The following is a 22996-nucleotide window of genomic DNA, read 5'->3' as shown; positions in this document are numbered from 1 at the left end:
TGATATTCCAAGCATAGCTCTTTCGATTCCTCTTTGAGAGACCTGAATAGTGTTCTCATCCTGTTTTTGTAGGGTCCAGGTCTCTGAGGCATATGTTAATGCAGGAAGAACAGTGGAATCAAAGAGATGTGCTTGTAGTTGGAGGTTCTTTGTCCTTTTAGTTATTTCTTCAACATTCTTGAAGGCATTCCAGGCCGCTCTCTTCCTCCAGCACAACTCAGGTACCAGGTCATTCATCATGTTGATTTCTCGACCTAGGTATATATAACTGTTGCATTCGGAGATGGTGGTTCCGTTGGAGCGAATGGAGCGTCAGGAACAAGGCTGTTTCTCATAAACATTGTCTTCATAAGATTCAGCTGTAGTCCAACCTTTCCACATTCACGGTCAAAGTCGTTCAGCATTTGTGCCGCTTGGCTGATGTTTGGTATTATTAGAGCGATGCCATCAGCAAAGCGGAGGTGGTGTAGTTGCCGACCATCTATCTTTACTCCCATGCTTTCCCATTCCAGTCTTCACATGATGTTCTCGAGGGTGGCACTGAAGAGTTTTGGTGAAATGGTATCACCCTGCCGAACCCCTTTCTTGATATGGATGATTACTTCTTTGTAGAATGGTGAGATCTTGGTAGTGAATCCGCAATAGAGCTCACGAAGGATCCTGATGTATTGAGTTTGTACGCCCTGATTGGCTAGGGTTTCCATGACCACTTCCGTCTCAACAGAATCAAAGGCCTTCTTTAAATCAATGAACGTTAGACAGAGCGGCATCTTGAACTCCTGAGAAACCTCAATGAGCTTAGTAATCGTGTGGATATGGTCGATGGTACTGAATCCTTTTCGGAATCCAGCTTGTTCACATGGTTGTCCTTCATCTAGTGTTCTGCTAATCCTATTCAGGATGACTCGAGTGAACAGTTTGTAGACGACAGACAATAGGCAGATTGGGCGATAGTTGCCAATGTCGTGGATGTCTCCCTTCTTGTATAGTAGTACAGTCCTGCTGGTTTTCCATTTGGATGGAACCTTGCATTCAGACAGGTAGCGTGTGAAGAGCCGAGCCAATGTATTGATGAGTACTGATGGTAAGTTCTTCAGGTGTTCAGGTCTGATCTTGTCTGGGCCAGGTGCTCTATGTTTCTTTACCGACGAGATGGCATGTTGGATTTCGGAAGGGAGAACATTGGGAACGACATATCCATCATGTGGTATGTGGTATGTGGGCAAGTGGATGTGGCTATTAAAGAGATCTGAGTAGAAGTCATGAATAATCTCCATTGCCCTTCTGGAAGATGTGATAGATCCATCATGATGTCGGAGGGCAGTCATCTTGGTTTTGTAGTTGGTGAAGGACAGGCGGGCATTACGAATGCTTTTCCCAGCTTCTGCCGCATCTACCAGTACTGCTGCTCTCCTGTTTTTGAGGTCATCCTTGATGGCTTCTCTGCACTGTTTTGCCAGTTCGGACATTCGCTTGTGGTTGCCTGAGGCATGTGCCAAGCCACGTTGGCGAATAAGTTCAAGAGTGTTCGAAGAAAGGCGGTTTTTGTGGTTATCTCTCTCTTGGCATTCCTTGCACAACCATGGAGGTGCTGAATCATTTGATCGTATTCCTCATCAATGTTGTCAATGAGGGCATCTTCCCATGTTGCCGCAACAGAGCCAAAGAGCTCCCAGTTGGTGGTCGTTCTGGGAGTCCTCTTCTTAAACCTTGCATTCTTTTCTCCTCGTTCTGTGAGGTAGAATTTTGCACGAAGAAGATGGTGGTCTGATCTTGTTTGGAATTTTGGGACAACAGCAACATCGGTTAGGCAAAACCACCGATTGAATATGATGTGTTCTATTTCATTGTGGAACCGTCCATCGGGAGACTCCCATGTCCAACGTTTAGATTCAGTCTTTTGGAACTGTGAGTTACCATGGAAGGTTTTGGTTGACATGATGAACTCAGACAGTGTGTCACCCTGTTCGTTCCATTCCAGGCCATGGGTCCCAATGTGGAGTTCATCGACTGATCTTCTTGGTCCTATCTTGGCATTAAAATCACCGACAGTGATCTTGTAGAAGCTGTGATCTTTATAGAACTTCTCCAGCTCCATGTAGAACTTCTCAGTTTCTCTTTCACCATAACTGGATGTTGGTGCATAGACAACAAAGATAGAAACTGCCGGTAGTGAGCCACATCTATTCAAGTGTAATCGTCCGATTCGTGTTGTTAGGCATTCAAATGAATCAATGCTCATGGCTAAGTTTGTGTTGACAAGGATACCGACACCACCGACGCCTCTTTTATCACATGTTCCAAGGAACAGTTCTTCTCCAGTGTTGAAAACGGCATGATGTGATTGATGTCTTCTCGTTTCGGTCAGACCAATGATGTTGTACTTGATCTTTCACGCTTGTACCATAAGGTCTTCAATGGATGCAGCAGATGCCAGCGTATGAGCATTAGAAGTACAGACAATCATTTTTGTTTTTCTTCATTTTGGCAGCCTATTTCTGCCTTGGTATTTTATCAGCCTTTCCTTCCATATCCTTCTCGACTCTGCCATATTCAGGGTTAGGGGAATGAGATCCATTATGAATGTATTAGAGAAACAAAAAGAAGGTAAGAAGGATAGAAGGTGAATTCCAGGAAAAAAAGTAAATAAAAGATACCTCTGGAACAAAATCACAGTTATGCCAACATAATCCCATTATGATTTAAAGTACAATAAACAATTTAAAGCAACCAGCATCATATAATAACTAAGGTTAGCTGGATAGAGTCAGAACAGTACTTTTACTCAGATCTCAGAACAGTCTCTTCAAATTCTCAGTGATCAGCACAGTCTTTCAGAATGACTTGCTTCTATTAGATTTTGCATGGTAGCAACATGTATTTGTCTTTGTATCCTCATCATCTCTATAATTCTGAGAACATGGTAAGTGCTCAAGAAACTTGAATAACGAATAAAGCAAAGTATATTTGTAGATAGAATCATAAGCTCTGGAGAACACATAGATTGGATGGGACAAATTGTAGAATTTTGAACATTTGGAGCAACTTGCTGAAGAGACAACACAGACGCACAACTTAATCACCAAACTGAACGAAGCCCTCAGCATTGTCTGCCCTGTGATTCTTTTTCTTGTGGGGGGAAGATTCTGGGTTGAACACAGATGTGCACAGAACTTTACTCCTGGTTTTGTGCTCAGAGTTTTTTAGGTTCAGTGGACCACGTGGGATTCCACGGATTAAACCTAGGTCAGCTATGCTCAATACAAATGCTTAATTCACATTCATAAATGACAGATTTTAGATTTAGGCTTTAAGTGTTTATTAAATTCCTGGTACATTTTAGATACTTATTTATCATTCTAAGTAACCTTTAGTTAGGTGCTATTTTCCTCAACTTTTGATGAACCAAAGTACAATGAAGAAGTTTGTTCCAGGGACCAGAGCAATAGGTTAAAGTGGAGAGAATTTGAAATCTTGTTGTAAATAACAAAATGTACATATATTCCAGTTAGGTATTAAAGTGCCGTGCCAGCATAAATTTATATGATCTTACAAATGACTCCAGAGTCTCAGCTAGATACATGGATTAAAAGAAAAATCTGTAGCTAGAAGTCCAAGCTTCATTTGACCTTAGTTTTCCTAAAGCTATAAATCATGAAAAGATAATTAAAATGTCTTAATATTTCAACAGAATCATCAGCATAAAGACAGGGCAGTGAAATAGAGCATTAGGAAATGAGTAGGCTCTTTGTGTATTTAATATAAGCAACATCTGTTGGACCTTAATCTCTGTATTCTGTTTTTCAAGACATGTGCTTAATGCTCCCATGCTAATAACTGTGTAAATTATAACACTATGTCCTCATCATGGAAAACAGGTATCTACTTTCCTTCTAACAAATATTTGTAAAACTCCTTTCAGCATATCTTAATTTTAAAAGTAATGTATCAATATCACGTCTTAATTATTAAGTGCATGGCAACTGAGTGCTCAATATTATTTTTGTAGGAATACAAAGCACAAATGGATTTTGAATCCTATGTTGAAAATTATTAATTTACTATCACTTAACAGTTTTATGCATAAATGTACTTGTCCTTGTCTTAGAAAACACAAAGTTCATTGACAAATGAATGATAAAAACATTTATTTCATATACTCAGGCTCAGCATTGGAACCAATTTATCTCATCTATAAAGAGGAAATAATTCATGCTATAGGCTATGTTAAAAAAAACCAATGTTTTTGCTAGGGTTTCTTAGTATTTTAAAAATAATAATGATGGATGGTATACTTGATGGTATATTTATACCATGAATACTTCCATTATTTCCTTTGCTGACATCCAAGCAGATTTTCTGTTGGTCTGTCAGATAATCTACAGAATATCATAATGAGTCATAGGAAATCTCAGAGGACAAGAAGAAGGTGGGATAGTTTGATTCCCCAAATGTTAAGTTAGATAAACTATGTGAAAGTCCATGTATTTCCAAATTACACAAGAGGAAGATTCAGTTTGAGGAGGAAATAATTAATATTAAGCCTTGATATCATCAAAGGTAAAGTCGGTATTCCCAATTATCAGCAATATATGAGAGAATAGAAGTTAGCTGGACAGTAACTACATACAGATAGAGGTTGCCCTCATATCGGTGAGATTGGATGAACATTATAAAAGTAAAAGCAGAAGGATATGTTTTTGTAGAAGTTGCTATTATTAGACAGAAGATAAATAGATAGACCAAACTGATTTATTTAAAGTTAAATGACAGAGGCACACAATTTATCAGAAAGACTATATTGATAGGTATTAGAGGTAAATGAAATAAAATGTTGGATAGCATTGGTTCATGAGGATGTTTCATTATAGTATTACCAGGAATCATATTCTACTACATAGGACCACTCCAATTAATAATGGTCACTAAGAACTGTGCCCTATACTCCCAGAAGATTGTGAGATTACATAGCAGCTCTGCTGTGCTATTTTGTGCTGTGACATTATTAGGATGTGACTTTTTTACCTGTCTGATTCATGAGTGAAAAATTTCTACTGCTAGAAATTTACTTGGGTTTAAATTTAAAAAAATTATTTTTATGAGGGCATAATCAGCTATGTTCAAGGTTTACTCTTAGCTCTAAACTCAAGGATTACTCCTTGGTGAGCTTGGAGACCATGTGTAGTGCGGGCATCACACTCCTTCTCACCAGATGCGCAGCAAACACCTTACTCACTGTGCTGTCTCTCTGCCCCCTTTGTTTTTAAAGAAAAGTGATCCTTCAAAGGTTGACTCAGAAAAGCAGGGATACCCATGCTTCATGCCACAAAACATAACATTAGACATGTATGTTTTTATTAGAATAAACACCATAAAGATTATCTGAAAGCACTGATATTATTTAGCGGTCCAACTTGATTCTCTCTTTATGAAGAATTTGGAAAGGGAAATATGGAGAAAATTAATTAATTGGTAGCTAGCGGTAAACTGTACATAGAAACTAAGCCAGGTTTGGTGTTGCCCTAGACATTTTGGTGCCTTGAGGGCTAAGACAGTATTGTGATATGTCTTCCTTCTGTTGTTGTCTGGATGTTTGACTTTTCAAAAATCCCTTGACAGCAGAACATTGTGCCTGTATTTTTTCACTTAGTCTAGACAACAGGTTTATATTTTATTTTTCAAAGTCACTGACTAATGTGTGGTTTAAAGTCAAGAAAACCTAATGACTATGACCATGTTCCTCCTCTGTTCTCTCTGTTTTTGTCTTTATTTTTGCCTCACACTCTGATCTTTTCTCTGTGTGTGATTTAATCCCAAATCTTCCTTACAATGATATTAGCACTGTATAGCACTGTGCTCCCATTGTTCATCGATTTGTTCAGTGGGACAAATAATGTCTCCTTTGTGAGACTTGTTGTTACTCTGTTTGGCATATCAAATACACGATAGGTAGCTTGCCAGACTTTGTTGTGAGGGCGAGATACTCTCAGTAGATTGCCGGACTCTCAGAGAGGGGTGGAGGAATCAAACCTGGGTTGGCCAGGTCGGCCGTGTGCAAGGCAAACACCCTGCCCTATTGCTGTGCTATCGCTCCAGCCCACAATGATATTATAGTCTACCGTACATGTTTATTCTCACATAAACATTAAACATTATTGAAGGATAAAAAATGAAGGAGATTTGAAAAGCTGTGACTATCATTTCATCTGCAGTTTTAGTAAACATATTTATTTTATTTTATTTATTTATTTTTAAATTTTTATTAGTGAGACATCATGAGGTACAGTTGTAGACTTACAAATTTTTGTGCTTGGATTTCAATTATACAATGATCAAATACCTATCCCTCCACCAGTGCCCATTTCCCACCACCATGGATCCTAGAATCCCTCCCACCTCTCATCCCCCCCTCCTACCATGCCTCTGTGGCAGGGCATTCCCTTTTGTTCTCTCTCTCCTTTTGGGTGCTGTGGTTTGCAAAATAGGCAATGGGTGACAATCATGTTTGGTCTATAGTCAACTTTCAGCATGCTTCTCCCATCCTGGGAGGATCCTCCCAACATCATTTATTTGGTGTTCCCTTCTCTATCTGAGCTCCCTTTTCCCCCAGCATGTGTGGCTGGCCTCCAACCCATGGAGCAAAATTCCTGATTCTAATCTCAGCCATTCTTGGGTGTTAGTCTCCTATTTTGTTACTTTATGTTCCCCAGATGAATGCAATCTTTCTATGTCTATCCCTTTCTTTCTGAGTCATTTCACTTAACATGATACTTTCCATGTAGTACCACTTGTATGTAAATTTCATGACTTCATCTTTTCTAACAACTACATAGTACTCCATTGTGTAAATGTACCAGTTTCTTTAACCAGTCATGTGTTCTTGGGCACTCAGGATTTTTTCAGATTCTGGCTATTGTAAAGAGTGCTGCAATGAATAAACAATTGCAGATGTCACTTCAACTATACTTTTTTGCCTCTCTGGGATATAATCCCAGGAGTGGTATTGCTGGGTCAAATGGGAGCTCAATTTCTAATTTTTTGAGAATCGACTATACTGTTTTCCATAAGGGCTGAACCATTCGGCATTCCCCCCAGCGGTGAAGGAGGGTCCCTTTCTTGTCACATCCGCACCAGCACAGGTTGCTTTTGTTCTTGTGGATGTGGGCCAGTCTCTGTGGTGTGAAATGATATCTCATTGTGGTTTTGATCTGTAACTCCTTGATGATTAATGATAAAGGTAGGTAAAGGTAAAGGCCCTCCCGTTGATCGTCGATTTGCTCGAGCGGGCCCAGTAACGTCTCCAATGGAGACTTTGTTGTTACTGTGTCTGGCATATCGAATACTCTCGGTAGCTTGCCGGGCTCTCCGAGAAGGGCGGAGGAATCGATCTCGGGTCAGCCATGTTGGCCGCTTGTAAGGCGAACGCCCTACCCGCTGTGCTATCGCTCCAGCCCAATGATGATTAATGATGTGAAACATTTTCTCATGTGCCTTTTAACCATTCGGATTTCTTCTTTGTGAAAGTTTCTATTCATTTCATCGCCCCATTTTTTGATGGGGTTGGATGTTTTCTTCTTGTGGAGTTCAACCAGTACCTTGTATATCCTTGATACCAACTCCTTATTCGATGTGTATTTGGTGAATATCCTTTCCCATTCTGTAGGTTGTCTTTGTATTTTGGTCACTGTTTCTTTTGAGGTGCAGAAGCTTCTTAGTTTAAGATAGTCCCATTTGTCTATCTCTGTTTTCACTTGCTTGGCCAGCGGCGCGACATCTTTCAAGATACCATTAGCTTCTATGTCATGGAGGGTTTTGCCAACTTTTTCCTCAATGTACTTTATGGATTCTGGTCTGATGTTGAGGTCTTTAATCCACTTTGATCTTACTTTTGTACATGGAGTTAGGCAGAGATCTGAGCCCACTTTTTTGCATGTAGCCGTCCAGTAGTAAACGTATTTTTAACTTTTGCATCTTGTGCAAAATAGCTTAGTGAGGATACGATTCCCACTTGTTTTGTTCATCACAGGCTCCTCAGTACTTAGTTTAGTAAAAGTTATTTAATTTGTCCTTCCTCTGTTGTTTATGTAACTTAACATAACACCTTCCAGTTGCATTTCACTGAATGAATATTTCACTGAAAAATATTTCACCAAGAACACTATACAAAGAACTAAAACCCAGGGTATATTGAGCACTCTCAAAATTCAATTACAGTAATAACAACAAACCAATAATACATCAAAAATGGAAGAGATGAACAACATTTTTGAAAAATATGTATGAATTGTCACTTATATGGAAATGCAAATCAAAGTGGCATTGAGTTGTCACCTCACATCAGTGAAAATGTCATATGTCGAAAATACTTGAAGCAACAAGTGTTGGCAGGGTCAAGGTGAAAAATGAACCCTCTTTCTGTTGGTGTGGGAATATCGTCTAGTTAAGCCTCAATAGAAAGCAATATAGAGATTTCTAAAAACATTAAGATTCATAAACTCAGACGTCCATTTCTGGCATTTAGCCACGAAATACAAAACTACCAATTTTAGAAGAGAAATGTGCAAACTATGTTCATTGAAGTGCTTAGTACCTGGTTAGGATATGGAAACAACTCAAAAGTTTAATGATAGGTTAATGGAATAAAGAAGTTGTGGTATATATTCACAATGGAATACTACTCTTCTATAAGGAAAATTGTACAGTTACCTGCAAATTGAATGAATAGACTCCCATTCTTCATTAGCTTTCAATTATTTATTTCCTGGCTTTTATTTACATAGATTAGATTTATCGGATCTAATGTGACTATGGGCTGGAGCAATAGCACAGTGGGTAGGGTGTTTGCCTTGCATGCAGCCAACATGGCTGACCCCGAGTTCAATTCCTCCACCCCTCTCAGAGAGCCTGGCAAGCTACCAAGAGTATCTCGCCCACACGGCAAAGCCTGTCAAGCTACCCGTGGCGTATTCGATATGCCAAAAACAGTAACAAGTATCACAATGGAGATGTTACTGGGCCTGCTCCAGCAAATCGATGAATAACGGGAGGACAGTGACAGTGAATGTGACTATATATTCACATATTATATGTAACAATATGAATCATGCATAATAAAAGATCCTTTAAAATCGCTTTTTAAGAAAGAGTAAAAAGTATATTTTGGTTAACATGCTGGACAATATTTTCATTTTCTTGCACTTTATTTAAGACATGTAAAAAGCATGGGGCAAGAGCAATAGTACAGTATGTAAGGCTTTTGCCTGCATGCAGAAAACCTGGGTTCAATCCCTGGCATCCAATATAGTCCCCCTGAGCACCTTCAGGAGTTACTTCTGAGTGTAGATCCAAGAGTAACTCTGAGCCTCACTTGGTGTGGCCACTCCCCTGAAAAAGAGAGAGAGATGTAATAAGCTAGAATTTTTATGACTTAAAGATAGCATAATATTTGTTAATTAGAACTAGATTACCAATAATTGGTAACAATTGGTAACTAGCTTACCAATAAAAGTCCTACTACCTGAAAAAAATTATTTTCAGTATGCCAAAATGTAATTTACCAATTACTTAAAAATAGTACTTAAAATAAAAAATAAAGTTTTGTGGTAATATATATTCATTTTCTATTTTTAGTCTTTGAATAGTTGTAGAATGTAAAGTTTGTTGAATGGGTGGAATCATGAATTCTTTAGTCTTAGTAACTAAGTGAATTCATAAGCACTTTTATAGAAAAAGAGACTTTCCTATATAATTATTTTAATATTTGTTATTTTGTCAATATTCATGAAAGGAAAATATATTTGTTACCTGTGGTACTATTATTATTAATATAAATGTTTGTTATTTTGACTATATATTAATTTTATATTTCACTGAAAACTATGAAAACAGATTTTATTTATAACACGTCTACAATATAAATGTTTAATTCCCAGTAGACATACATATTAATAAGCACACCAATGCATTACTCTATAGTCTTTTCTCCCTCATAACCTCATTCTTATTTCCTTTCCACTCTGCCAGTTTTATTGTGATTCTAAATTGGTAAAGGTAAAGGTAAAGGCCCTCCCGTTGATCGTCGATTTGCTCCAGCGGGCCCAGTAACGTCTCCACTGGAGACTTTATTGTTACTGTGTCTGGCATATCGAATACTCTCGGTAACTTGCCAGGCTCTCCGAGAGGGGCGGAGGAATCGAACTCGGGTCTGCCATGTTGGCCGCTTGTAAGGCGAACGCCCTACCCGCTGTGCTATCACTCCAGAAGCAGCTTAAAAAACAGAAAATGAAGTCAGCTGGTGAGAATAATATGAAAGCTATGTCCAATTCTAGTCTAGGTAAATCTTTATCTAATTTGCTAACATGAAGTGGTTTTAGTATTGACTTGATTTATCCAGTAAGTAGAAAAAACAGGTCAGGCAAACAATATGTATTTTCCTTTTTTAAAAATCAGCAAATATTTGAGTCAAGAGAAATAGTACAGAGAGTAGGGCACCTGCCTTGCAAATGGCTGACCTAGGTTCGATCTCCAACATTTCGCATTGTGCCATAAGCACCATTTAGGAGTAATTCCTGAGTGCAGAGCCAGGGGTAATCCCTGAGCATTTCGGATTATGGCTCAAAACGGTCAAAGTTTTGAAGTTTTGACAAAGACTAAATTGTCAAAGTTTTCGTATTTGAGATGGTATTTGGTATTTGAGATGGCCTCAAAAATATTGAATGCTAACAATGTGCTTACAAAATCTTTATTTTGATAATTTTTAAATGAATATTAGCACTGGTTCAGGTCACTGTCACTGTCACTGTCCTCCCGTTGTTCATCGATTTGTCTAGTGGGCCCAGTAATGTCTCCATCGTGAGACTTGTTGTTACTGTGTTTGGCATATTGAATACATCATGGGTTGTTTGCAAGGCTTTGCCGTGCAGGCGAGATACTCTTGGTAGCTTGCCAGGCTCTCCGAGAGGGGCAGAGGAATCGAACTCCAGTCGGTGGTGTTGGCTGCCTGCAAGGTAATGCCAAAAAAAAAAAAAGGCAACAAGCAACAAGCATTTTTTGTTTGTAATAACTTTCCAACGCTTGGAGAGAGAAATGTGATAGGCAGCCTACAGATAAATTGAATCTCACTTTCTTTTTAAAGCAATGACTGGGAGTTATTGGTCTGAGTTATGAATCATTATATAACTGCAACCAATATGTGTATTTTTTTGGAGTTTCAGTTAAAAGCTTTACAGAGAAAGGAGAAAAAGATGAACAAATAATGAAGACATAGAAGCTCTTAAGGAGCTTTTCAACTCTTTTCGAACAACAACTAATTGAAAAAAGCTACATGGTTGTTTAAAACAAAACTGAGTTACACGCAAAATAAAACTTTTGTATCATGTGCCAAAATAATCCTTCCTTAATTTATTTCTCTTTGGCTCAGAAAATGAAATCTCATACAATCAATGCTATAATCCAAAATTTAAGTTTTCCTTTGTTACTGTCTTTTTTTAGTCCCACAGAGAAACTCACAAATACATTTTTTTTGGCTTTACTGACAAAAGATTTTTTCTGTCTCTGTTAATTTTGATCCTGACCACCATTACCTTAGGACAGTTCATCATAATCCATTTGGATAATTGTTCACTTTGAACACTTTCAGTTTAAATTCTCAGCTTCCAAAGTGATAATGATTTTTTAAATTTAATTTCTATCTTTATTGACTTGCTTGCCACTATTTTATAATACAACAGAATTTCAGTGCTATAGCTCCCCACTTCTGTTTGTTTATAAGCCTCACCACATCCACCTTGAATGCTTCAGTGTTATCCCACGATCACACTCTTGCTCCCATCCATCCTCTTTTCCTCAGCCAACTACCATAATTTTCACAGTCTTTAGTTTTGTGGGGGGCCTTTTTTTGGCAACTAATGTGTGTTAACTATTTTTATTCTCCATACAAATAAAGCCATCTACTAATTGTATTTCACTTTCTTACCCTCATCATTTAGCATAATCATCTGATGTTCTGTTCTTTTTTTCCAAAAGGCATGGTTTCGTTTTTTCTAATAACTGAGTAGCATCCCCTTGAGTATAAATGCTACAATTTATTTATTCAGTTCCACAAATGGGCCTTTAGGTTGATTCCTAATGTTGATTTTATGTTTTTCCTATTGTGAATAATACTGCTATGTGTTGGAATACAAGGAGCTTAGGTTTATCAGGTTGCACCTATCACAGTGCTCCCGAGTCACTCCCATTACTTTATTTATCTGCAACCACTTCTCTATGCTCTCCACCTCAACCAGTTAAATCTGTTAATTTGTAAGGTCAGATTCTTCTAGGACACTGAAATTGTATTGTAAGTTAATATTACCTTTCTCCTTTCCTTATGTCTTTAGAATAGTTTAATGCAATGAATGTCCTTTTTTTATAGATACGGGAAGACAATTAATAATATGCTTTGTAACTTAGGATTTAATTGGCTTTGAACATTATTCATTCCCAGGCATCTGCTTTCTCAGTTTAAGCCTCAGTTGCCCTCACTTCCTAGCGCCCTCAAAAGCAGGGTCCCGACGAGGGACTGAATGGAACCAGGGCAAGCAGGTAAGCTGTGTGCTACCCTGGCATTGAGATGGGCCAGGCCAAAGTGCCGCGATTCTTAACTGTAAGTCAGGAGTTTGATCATAGACAAATGCTGTTATGATCCAAAAGTAACGACGAGACTAGGACCCTGCTAGGGATAGCAAAGACTATCTGGCCTGAGCACTGTAGTCTGAGATTGAGATGGCCCTAGGAGAGCAATTCTATAAGCTTAAAGTATTTCTTACTGTGTCCATACAAAATGATTTATATTATGTATGCTTATATGTTTGTTGGACAAGGGGAGGAGAAACACACCCGGGGCATTCTGTTCTAGGGTTGGTTGCGCTTTCCAGTGTGTCCTGACTAGTTTGGATGAGATTGAACATTTCTCCCCTTCAAACTGCCTTCAGTAAATGAATTCAGTATATTGTAAGAGGCAGTTTTCCTTTTCTCACAGAAACCTAACTGGTTTTAGATATGCAGATCTCAGGTGCTAGCCAGGCCTGATCTTTGAGATGTAGATTCCAATCTCTAGCAGACTAGTTTTTGGGATGCAAATCCAAGTACTTGTAGCCCAAAAAAGGTTTCAGTCTTGGTTTTGTATCTTCTTTCTAGAGGCCAAAACTACTGGCCTGCAGATGTATGTTTTGCCACCTTAATGTTCTTTCTGTAACTCCTTTTGATGACAACACTGTATTGTACCCTTTAGAGGTACTATTATATATATATATATATATATATATATATATATATATATATAGAGAGAGAGAGAGAGAGAGAGAGAGAGATTTCAGGGTTCTCCAGGGGGGCTGAGAGAACCCGAGACAGGTTTGAGAGAATGTGAGAACATGTGCTTGAGAGAACCTGGAGGTGACCGTCTGAGAGAACCTGGGCCCTCCATGACATGGGTTTCTTTTATGGGATGTAATAAGACTGTAAGAATGGACTGGGAGAGGCAGAGGAGAGACAGGAGTGAATGGAGAGAGGATTGGAATAAACTGCAACTAAGACCAACCAGCCTGGCCCTCATTCCTTCCTTCGCCTACCCATCGCCATCAACCTCCCTGGAGTGGGGAAAGGGCCAGAGACTACCAGATGTGGGCAGAGGGAGAGAGAGACCGCAGCCATGCCTTTTTGTATTTACACAGCTATGGATATTGTGGTACGCATATCACCTTGAGTTAGAATTTTCACAGCTTTCAGCTAAATAGCTATAAGTGATATTGCTAAATTGTATTTCCATTCTTTGGAAATTTGAATGCTAGATATTTCCTTTTTTAAGACTTTATTTGGGGAAGGGTACTTGGGCCACGCTCAGTGTTGCTCAGAGTTAATGCCTACTTGGTGCTCAGGGATCATTCTTGTCAGGGCTCAGGGACAATGTGAGATTCTAGGCATAGAACCAAGGTTGACCTCATGCAAGGCAAGCACCTTGCCACTGTACATTCTTTTGTACTGTCCACTTCAATTTTTTTTTTTGCTTCTTGGGTCACACTAAGCGATGCTCAGGGGTTACTATTGGCTCTGCACTCAGGAATTACTCCTGGCGGTCTGGGAGACTATATGGGATGCCAGGAATCGAACCTAGGTTGGCCACATGTAAGGCCTACCAGCTGTACTATCATTCTGGCCCTCCACTTTAATTTTTACAAAAAGAAATCTCTATTATTTTACATTCAAATTCTCTGGTAAAACAAAAGCAAAGATAAACACATGGGACTACTTCAATTAAAAAATTTCTGCTGTGTAAAAGAAACCATGGCTAAAATAAAGAAACACTTTTACACAGGAGAAAATACTTTCACGCCATATATGGTTTTGTTTCCAGTCTCCACTTTCCTGTTGGGGAACAGTTTTTCCCCAAGGTGCCCGGACATGTTGTACAACAGTCTGGGCAGATGTAGGATGAAGGATGACAGTGAGAAACACCCCTTACAGGAAGGTCCAATCACATAAAGTTTAGCATTATTGGCCTATTACCTTTCCTACTCTGCTTTGCCCTGGTGCAATCCTAATCAAGGCTAGATTAGGATATCTGCATGCTGCAGTTAGGATAGCTTGCTAAGCATATGTGACAGTTTCTGTGTCTTGGGTGCTTTCAACTAGGAGGTCGAGTGAGGCTCAAGGCTAGACACCCTGTTCTTGCCAACTTTGCCCAGAACCACTCTGAACTTCTTTCAGGACCACTTTGCTAGGTCAGGTCTTATCTGCTCCAGTGCTCCACACCATGCTCCATACTTTCTGACCTAACAAAGTATCTCCAATGTCTTCAGTTCCCTGATGGAAGTGCGATGGAATTCAGCCTCTCAGCTGGCACTAGCGAAAATCTCTAGGACTTAACTCTAGGTGCCTACACTTAGGTCATACCAAAAGCACAACAGCCCGCCCTTGTTCTGGATATTCACTGGTCTTAGTGTTTTATTTTATTTTATTCTTAATTTTGACCACACCCAGCAGAGTGTGTGGAGCCAGGAGTGTGTATGTGGTGCAAAAGCCTAAATACTACCCCCTCTAAAATTTTTTAATTCATCGTCAAGATCATCCTGTGGTTCATCAATTGCCTCGAGCAGGCACCAGTAACGTCTCCTTTGCCCTAGCCCTGAGATTTTAAAAAGTGCCATATTCAAGGCTCTTTCAGGGTTAGGAGAATGAGACCCATCATCGTTACTGGTATTTGGCATATTGGGTACGCCACGGGGAGTTTGCCATACTCTGCCATGTGAGTAGGTTACATTTGGTTGCCTGCCAGGTTGTCCAAAGTAAGAAAACTTACAATTAAAATTTTTTAATTGTAAAATAAAAATTGATAAGATAGAGAAGTATACATTAATCTTATAATTATTTGGATACATAATTATATTGTTCTTAAATATATTCTTTACTTATTATATTATAAAACCAAGCTCCCAGTAGAGAACAATGCAGAGTCTCCTGTCCCTGCACCTGGCTGTCCTCACTGGGGTCCCTTGGAGGAGGGCGGGTTGAGTTTCCCTCTCTGCCCCCAGCAGGGCCCCGACAGCGGAAGACCTCTGAGACCCAGCCAAGGTCATGCTGAAACCACTCTCCACACACTTGGACGAGGAACCGGCAGTGGAACCCAGGTGTGTGGGACCCGGGGTTGAGATCTCCAAGCCTGCTCGGTTCGGGACTGGGCCTCCTCCATTCAGCTCCCCCACCTTCCAGTAGCTAGACAGTTGTACCCACCAACTGCCATGTAACCCCATCAACAGCCATCCAGAGTCTATAAAACCAAGCTCCTGGAAGACCTCTTAGTCTCTAGTTCTCACTCTCAGAGAACCTTGCAGGCTACTGAGAGTATCATGCCCGCCTATATGCCTGACTAGAACACCTGTAAAGGTGATTAGAGGCTGCCCCAAAGGCCTCCATTCATCTTGGAGAGCCTGGCAAGCTACCGAGAATATCCCGCCCGCACAGCAGAGCCTGACAAGCTACCCGTGGCATACTCGGCCAGTAACAATGAATGGTCCTCATTCCCCTGACCCTGAAGGCGCCCGCAATATGTCATCAAGCTACACTTGCACATGACAGAGACGAATGGAGACGTTACTGAGCCTGCTCAAGCAAATTGAAGAACAACGGGGTGATAGTTGATAGTGATAGTGATTATATTATAAATATATTGTAAGTAGCTCTCCACTGTAGCACTGTCCTCCTGTTCAGCAATTTGCTCGAGCGGGCACCAGTAACGTCTCCATCACGAGCCTTGTTACTGTTTTTGGCATATCGAATATGACATGGGGAGCTTGCCAGGTTCTAAATTCCTTGAATTATATATTATTTGGCATTTGCCTTTCACTCAGCCAGCTCAGCCGAGCCGAGTTTGATTCCTCTGCCCCTCTTGGAGAGCCCGGCAAGCTACCGAGAGTATCTCGCCCGCACGGCAGAGCCTGGCAAGCTACCCGTGACGTATTCGATATGCCAAACACAGTAACAACAAGTCTCATTATGGAGACATTACTGGGCCCACTCAAGCAAATCGATGAATAATGGGAGGACCGTGACCGTGACTGTGACTGTGAAGTGACTGACCAGATTTAATAGAAATTTAATAACAATTAACAAAGTTCTTTAATGTAAATTGTAAAAATGATTCAAACATCACAACATCCATTTGTTGATGTTACCAGATTTTCAGTTTAAGAATAGAGATAGGTGTTTTTTCCTGAATTTATCTCTCTATTTCTCTCTTCACACTTCTCTAACTAAATTTCTTCAAAGTAAACTGTTTTACTTCACACAAAAGGTAATGGTTAGAGATGAGATATAACATGACCTCAGATGCCTTAATAGAAGTTTATAACTGTCTTCTGAATATACCAATTATGTCCTAAGGGACAGAATAAAAATAAAGCCTAACTGTTACAAGGGGGATAACCTTAAATATTAAAATAAGTTTCCTTTTTGGGGGAACACATGTTGGTACTCACTCCAGGCTCTGCAGTTAGATACTACTTCTGGTGGGGATCTGGAGACTGAACTGGGGGGTATGGACTGCAGGGGATTGAATCAGCAAGCACCTTACCCACTGTGCTATTGTTCCAGACCCCAACAACCTGACGGTTTGTATAAAAACATGTTGCAATATTTTTTTGTGAACTGTCTGCAGAGTAATTGTGGAGAAGCTTTATGCTTCATATTGTATTGATTTATAGATTTTCAGCAATGTATCTTATTAAATCTTCACAGGTAAAAATGTAAAATGCATGAGACCACCAAGAGAATCTAGAAACTGTATAATATAAATAATAGAACATAGCAAGAAAATTCTCTTGTGGCAAGAGAATAATTGTATTTCTATTAGGTAGAGATACTTGAGTTAATACCATATTCACTAATTGATATCATAACAGATATTATGCTTGTTTATTTTTTTCTGCCTTTTAATTTTTTTGTTTTTGGAACTACACTCAGTGGTGGTCCAGGATTACTCCTGGCTCTGTGCTCAGGATCATTCCTGTGGTGCCAGAGATCAAAGTCAGGTCAAAGTCATTTATGAAAGGCAAGGACCTTATCCTATCTATCTATTAAGCACTTTTATTTCTTTTAAAATATTTCATTAAAGTATAATATGTATATAATGTATACAACTTGTAAGTGTAAAACTGATCACATATTGATCGTACCTATGTGACCAGCATCTAGCTCAATAATAGCAACAACAGCAACTAAAACATTTCCTGCTTCTTGTCACTACCCCTGAAAAAAAAAGACCAATATTTGAAGTGGTTTGAAGCTCTATATTTGATTATGCTTGTATATTTGATAAATTAACTAATGTAGTATGTGTTTTTTCCTCATTCACTTAATATTTTTGTGATATTCTTTTCTATGTATATTGGGAGCATAGTTCTGCATTTTATTTTGTGAATAAACCATAAAACCTTTATTGGTTTATTGGCAATGGACACTTGGTCTAGTTTTCATCGTGAAACTAGCATATGAGAATGCATAGGTAGTAGAATTGTTGGACTATAAGGCATACACATGTCTAGCTCTAGTCTTAAATGTAGTCGCACCAATTCATATATTTTTTTTAATTTGGAAACGTCGGACTACAGCTGAATCTTACAAAGACAATGTTTATGAGAAACAGCCTCGTTCCTAATGCTTCATTCTCTCTCAATGGAACAACCATCTCTGAATGCAACAGCTATGTGTACCTAGGTCGAGAAGTCAACATGACAAATGACCTGGCACCTGAGTTGCACAGGAGGAAGAGAGCGGCTTGGAACACCTTCAAGAGTGTTGAAGAAATAGGTAAGAGGATGAAGAACCTCCAGGTCCGGGCACATCACTTTGATTCCACTGTTCTTCCTGCATTAGCATACGCCTCAGAGACCTGGGTCCTAAGCAAGCAGGATGAGAACTCTATTCGGGTCTCCCAAAGAGGAATTGAAAGAGCTATGCTTGGAGTATCACGTTTCACTCAAATGAGAAAAAGAATCCAGAGTTTCGACCTCTGTTGACGATCAAGAATCAGGGATGCTGTCTTGTTTGCCAAGGCATCAAAAGTCAGATGGGCTGGACACGTAATGAGATTTGAGACAACCGCTGGACTAGAGCCGTTACCAACTGGATTTCACGGAATGTCAAAAGACCGCGTGGCTGCTCACCTACCAGATAATCAGAATTTTTCATCAAGATCCTGAACAATCGATTTGATGCTCTTCGTGTTCCTAGAACGAACAGACGCCATTGGGCTACACTAGCACACGACAGGGACAAATGGAGACGTTACTGGCGCCCGCTAGAGCAAATCAATGATTAACGGGAAGTCAAATGATCAAGTGATCAAGTGATTTTTGGGTTACACCGAGTGATGCTCAAAGTTTACTCCTGGCTCTGTCCTCAGAAATTACTCTTGGCGGTGCTTGGGGTACAATATGGGATGCCAGGGATCGAACCTGCATCGACCATGTGCAAGGCAAATGCCTTACCTGCTGTACTATAGTTCCAGCCTACCAATTCATATTTTCATTACCACAAATTCTCACAATGTTTACTTGACTTCTTTCATTTATATCAGTCTGATTAGTATAGCAGTATCTCCTTGTGATTTTAATTTTTCTTGATGAAGGGAATTGAACTATTAGCACAAAGGTCAATTTTTCCTGTGCTGATGGATTCTTGAGAATTCTATGAAAGATATAAAAACAAAATTTAGAAGGTTTACAAGTTAGAATTTATTTCCCTTTCACCTCTGTGTGAGGTCAATCATCCTGTCCTGATTTGTTTCAGTGTACGATCTCTTAAGTCCTGTCTCTCATTGTCTGCTCTCCTCCAGCATGTGATGGTCTGGTCTTGTCCCTAGCAATTGTCCCCTTGTATATCTTCTTATTCTGAAATCTAGTTACTGGAACTCTTTAGAACCATATCCCACTGGTTGCCTGTTGTCTGGCTTTCCTTCGTCTCCAGTCTTGGCCATGTGTGGGTGGGCAAGATCCCTGTGCTCTGTACCTGTCTCTGGTCCAGTCTCGGATTGTACCCTAGTGATTCCCTATCATTTCGACTTTCCTTAGTTTCCAGCTATGTGGTGTGTGGGGGTGAGATCCTTGAGGTCCTGTCGTGTCTGACTGATTCTGCTATCTGTCTAGTACTGTACCTGTCCTACTCTATCCAGACATAGGTGAGTATATGAAAAGAGAGAGGGAAAGAGACAGAGAGAGAGAAAGATAGAGACAGACAGAGAGACAGAGACAGAGAAAAAGAGAGAGAGACAGAGAGAGATAGAGAGAGACACAGAGAGACAGAGACTGAGACATAGACATAGACAGAGACAGAAAGACAGAGACAGCGAGGGACAGAGAAATAGAGACAGAGATGGAGAGACAGGGAGAGATAAAGAGAGAGAAAGAGAGAGAGAGAGAGAGAGACTGGTTAGGGCCTTCCTTTAATTTGCTGCTGTTTTCTACCCAGCCACCCAATTCTCTATTTTGACTGAATATATTTTAGGTTTTAGGTGCATTTTAAAGCGACCAACTATATTAACTGTAGTTCACCACCCTTTCACTCCTACTGTAACACTTATGCCTATTGTCTTTTAAGAATTGATCCATTTCCTCTTGATTTGTAGATATTTTCAGATATTTCCTGATTTGTAGATATTCATAAAATATTATGATCCTGACTTCTCCATTGAATGTATACTTCCAAATTTTCTTCTATGGAATATGTTTTCATTATTGGTGGTATGCCTTTTGATATAAACCCTTAATTTGAGGGAGAGGAAAAATACTACGGCAGGTAAGGCACATACTTTGCACATGACCAACCCAGGTTTGATTCCCAGCACCCCATACAAGCCCCAGAGCATCACCAGGAGTGATTCCTGAGTGTAGAACCTGGAATAATTTCAGTGTTTCCAGTTGTGACCCAGAAATAAACAACAAAATAAATGAAAAACACCTTAATTTGAATATTGTTCACTATCAGATTTTACATTTAGGGGTTTTTTTGTTGTTGTCGTTATCTTTTGGTTCACACCTGACTGTGCTTGGGATATACTTCTGTGCTCAGAGATCACTACTGGAGGGGCTTGGGGAAACATATGGCTATGAGGGATTAAACCCAGGTTGATTTCATGCAAGGCAAATACCCTACCTGCTGTACTACTGCTCTGGTCTTGTGTTTAGTGGTTTTGCATCCTATTTAAAATTCCTTAAGAGCAAAAAAATTCCTGCCTATGCCAAGGACCAGAAATGTTCTCTTATAAATTTATTTTTGTGAAATAAAATAGTTTTTATTAATATAAATTTAGAAAGATGTGAGGGGAGAGAATAGTACAGCAGGTACAGCTTTTGCCTTGCATACATCTGATCCGGGCTGGAGTGATAACACAGAGAGTAGGGAATTTGCCTTCATGTGGCCCATGCGGCCGACGTGAGTTTGATTCCTCTGTCCCTCTCGGAGAGCCCGGCCAGCTACCAGGAGTATCTCGCTCACATGGCAAAGCCTGGCAAGCCACCCGTGACATATTCGAGATGCCAAACACAGTAACAACAAGTCTCATGATGGAGATGTTATTGGGCCTGCTCGAGCGAATCGATGAAGAACAGGACAGTGCAGTGCTACATCTGATCCGGGTTCAATTCCTGGAACCTTATGTGGCCTCCAAGTCCTGTCAGGAGTGATCCTTGAGCACAGATTCTAGAGTAAGAACCGAGCACAGCTGGGTATGGTCCAAAAACCAAATGAAAGAGAGAGAGAGAGAGAGAGAGAGAGAGAGAGAGAGAGAGAGAGAGAGAGAGAGAGAGAGAGAAGAGAAAGAGAGAGAGAGAGAAAGACTCCTCCAGAGTGGAAAAAGCAGAAAAGAGAAAGAGATATGAGAGATATGTCTCCATGAGAGAATATGGGTTTGGGTTTGGAAAAAAGCCTCATGCAATTTTATTTATTTTAAAATGTAGCTGGTTTATCTTCCGCATTAATGTTTGCAACCTATCTGAAACTGAATTTTGAGTATCATCACTGTAGCACTGTAGCACTGTCCTCCTGTTGTTCATCGATTTGCTCGAGCGGGCCCAGTAACATCTCCATTGTGATACTTGTTACTGTATTTGGCATATCGAATATGTCACGGGTAGCTTGCCAGGCTTGGCTGTGTGGGTGAGATACTCTTGGTAGCTTGCCGGGCTCTCCGAGAGGGGCAGAGGAATCGGACCCGGGTTGGCCGGGTCAGTTGCATCCAAGGCAAATGCCCTACCCGCTGTGCTATAGCTCCAGTCCTTGAGTATCTCTTGATCACTTGATCACTTGACTTCCCGTTAATCATTGATTTGCTCGAGCGGGTGCCAGTAACATCTCCATTTGTGCCTGTCCCGTGCTAGTGTAGCCCAATGGCATCTGTTCATTCTAGGAACACGAAGAGCCTCAAACCGATCGTTCAGGATCTTGATGAAGAAGTCTGACCATCTGGTAGGTGGGCGGCCACACGGTCTTTTGACATTCCATGGAATCCTGTCAGTAACGGCTCTAGTCCAGTGGTCGTCTCTAAATCTCATTACGTGACCAGCCGATCTAATTTTTGATGCCTTGGCAAACGAGACAGCTTCCCTGATTTTTTTTTTTGGATTAAACCTGTTTAATTTTATTAATTTTATTTCTTAGCTCCTTGCATTGATAGTAGGAAAAAGAGAAGCAAAGAAATTTTTTTCTCTTTTTTTTTTTTTTTTTATTAGTGAAACACCATGAGGTACAGTTGTAGATTTACAAATTTTTGTGCTTGGATCTCGGTCATACCACGATCAAATACCCATCCCTCCACCAGTGCCCATTTTCCACCACCAGGATAATATCCCTCCCCCCCCATCCTCCCATCCCCCCATCCCCCCATCCCCCCCTGCCACCTTGGCAGGGCATTCCCCCCTGTTCTCTCTCTCCTCCTGGGCGCTGTGATCAGCCAAAGAGGCATTGAGTGGCGAACATGTTCAGTCCAGTCTACTTTCAACCTGCATCTCCCCTCCTGGGAGGATCCTCCAAACACCCTCCACTTGGTGTTCCCCTTTCTATCTGAATTGTCCTTTCCCCTAGAATACCCAGCTGGCCTCTAAGTTATGGAGTAATTCTCCTGGTGTTGCTCTCAGCTATTCTTGGGTATTAATCTCATATTTTATTATTTTATATCCCCCACATGAATGCTATCTTTCTATGTCTATCCCTCTCTTTCTGACTCATTTCGCTTAGCATGATACTTTCCATATTGTACCACTTGTATGTAAAGTTCATGACTTCATCTTTTCTAAGAGCCACATAGTACTCCATTGTGTAGATGTACCAAAGTTTCTTTAACCAGTCATCTGTTCTTGGGCACCCAGGTCTCTTCCAGTTTCTGGCTACTGTAAAGAGTGCTGCAATGAACAAACAAGTGCAGATGTCACTTCGGCTACACGTTTTTGCCTCTCTGGGATATATTCCCAGG

This window comes from Sorex fumeus, unplaced genomic scaffold (genome assembly GCF_029834395.1).
Source record: "Sorex fumeus unplaced genomic scaffold, SorFum_2.1 ptg000047l, whole genome shotgun sequence".
In the NCBI taxonomy this organism is placed as follows: domain Eukaryota; kingdom Metazoa; phylum Chordata; class Mammalia; order Eulipotyphla; family Soricidae; genus Sorex; species Sorex fumeus.
Note: the sequence above shows the minus strand (reverse complement) of the source record.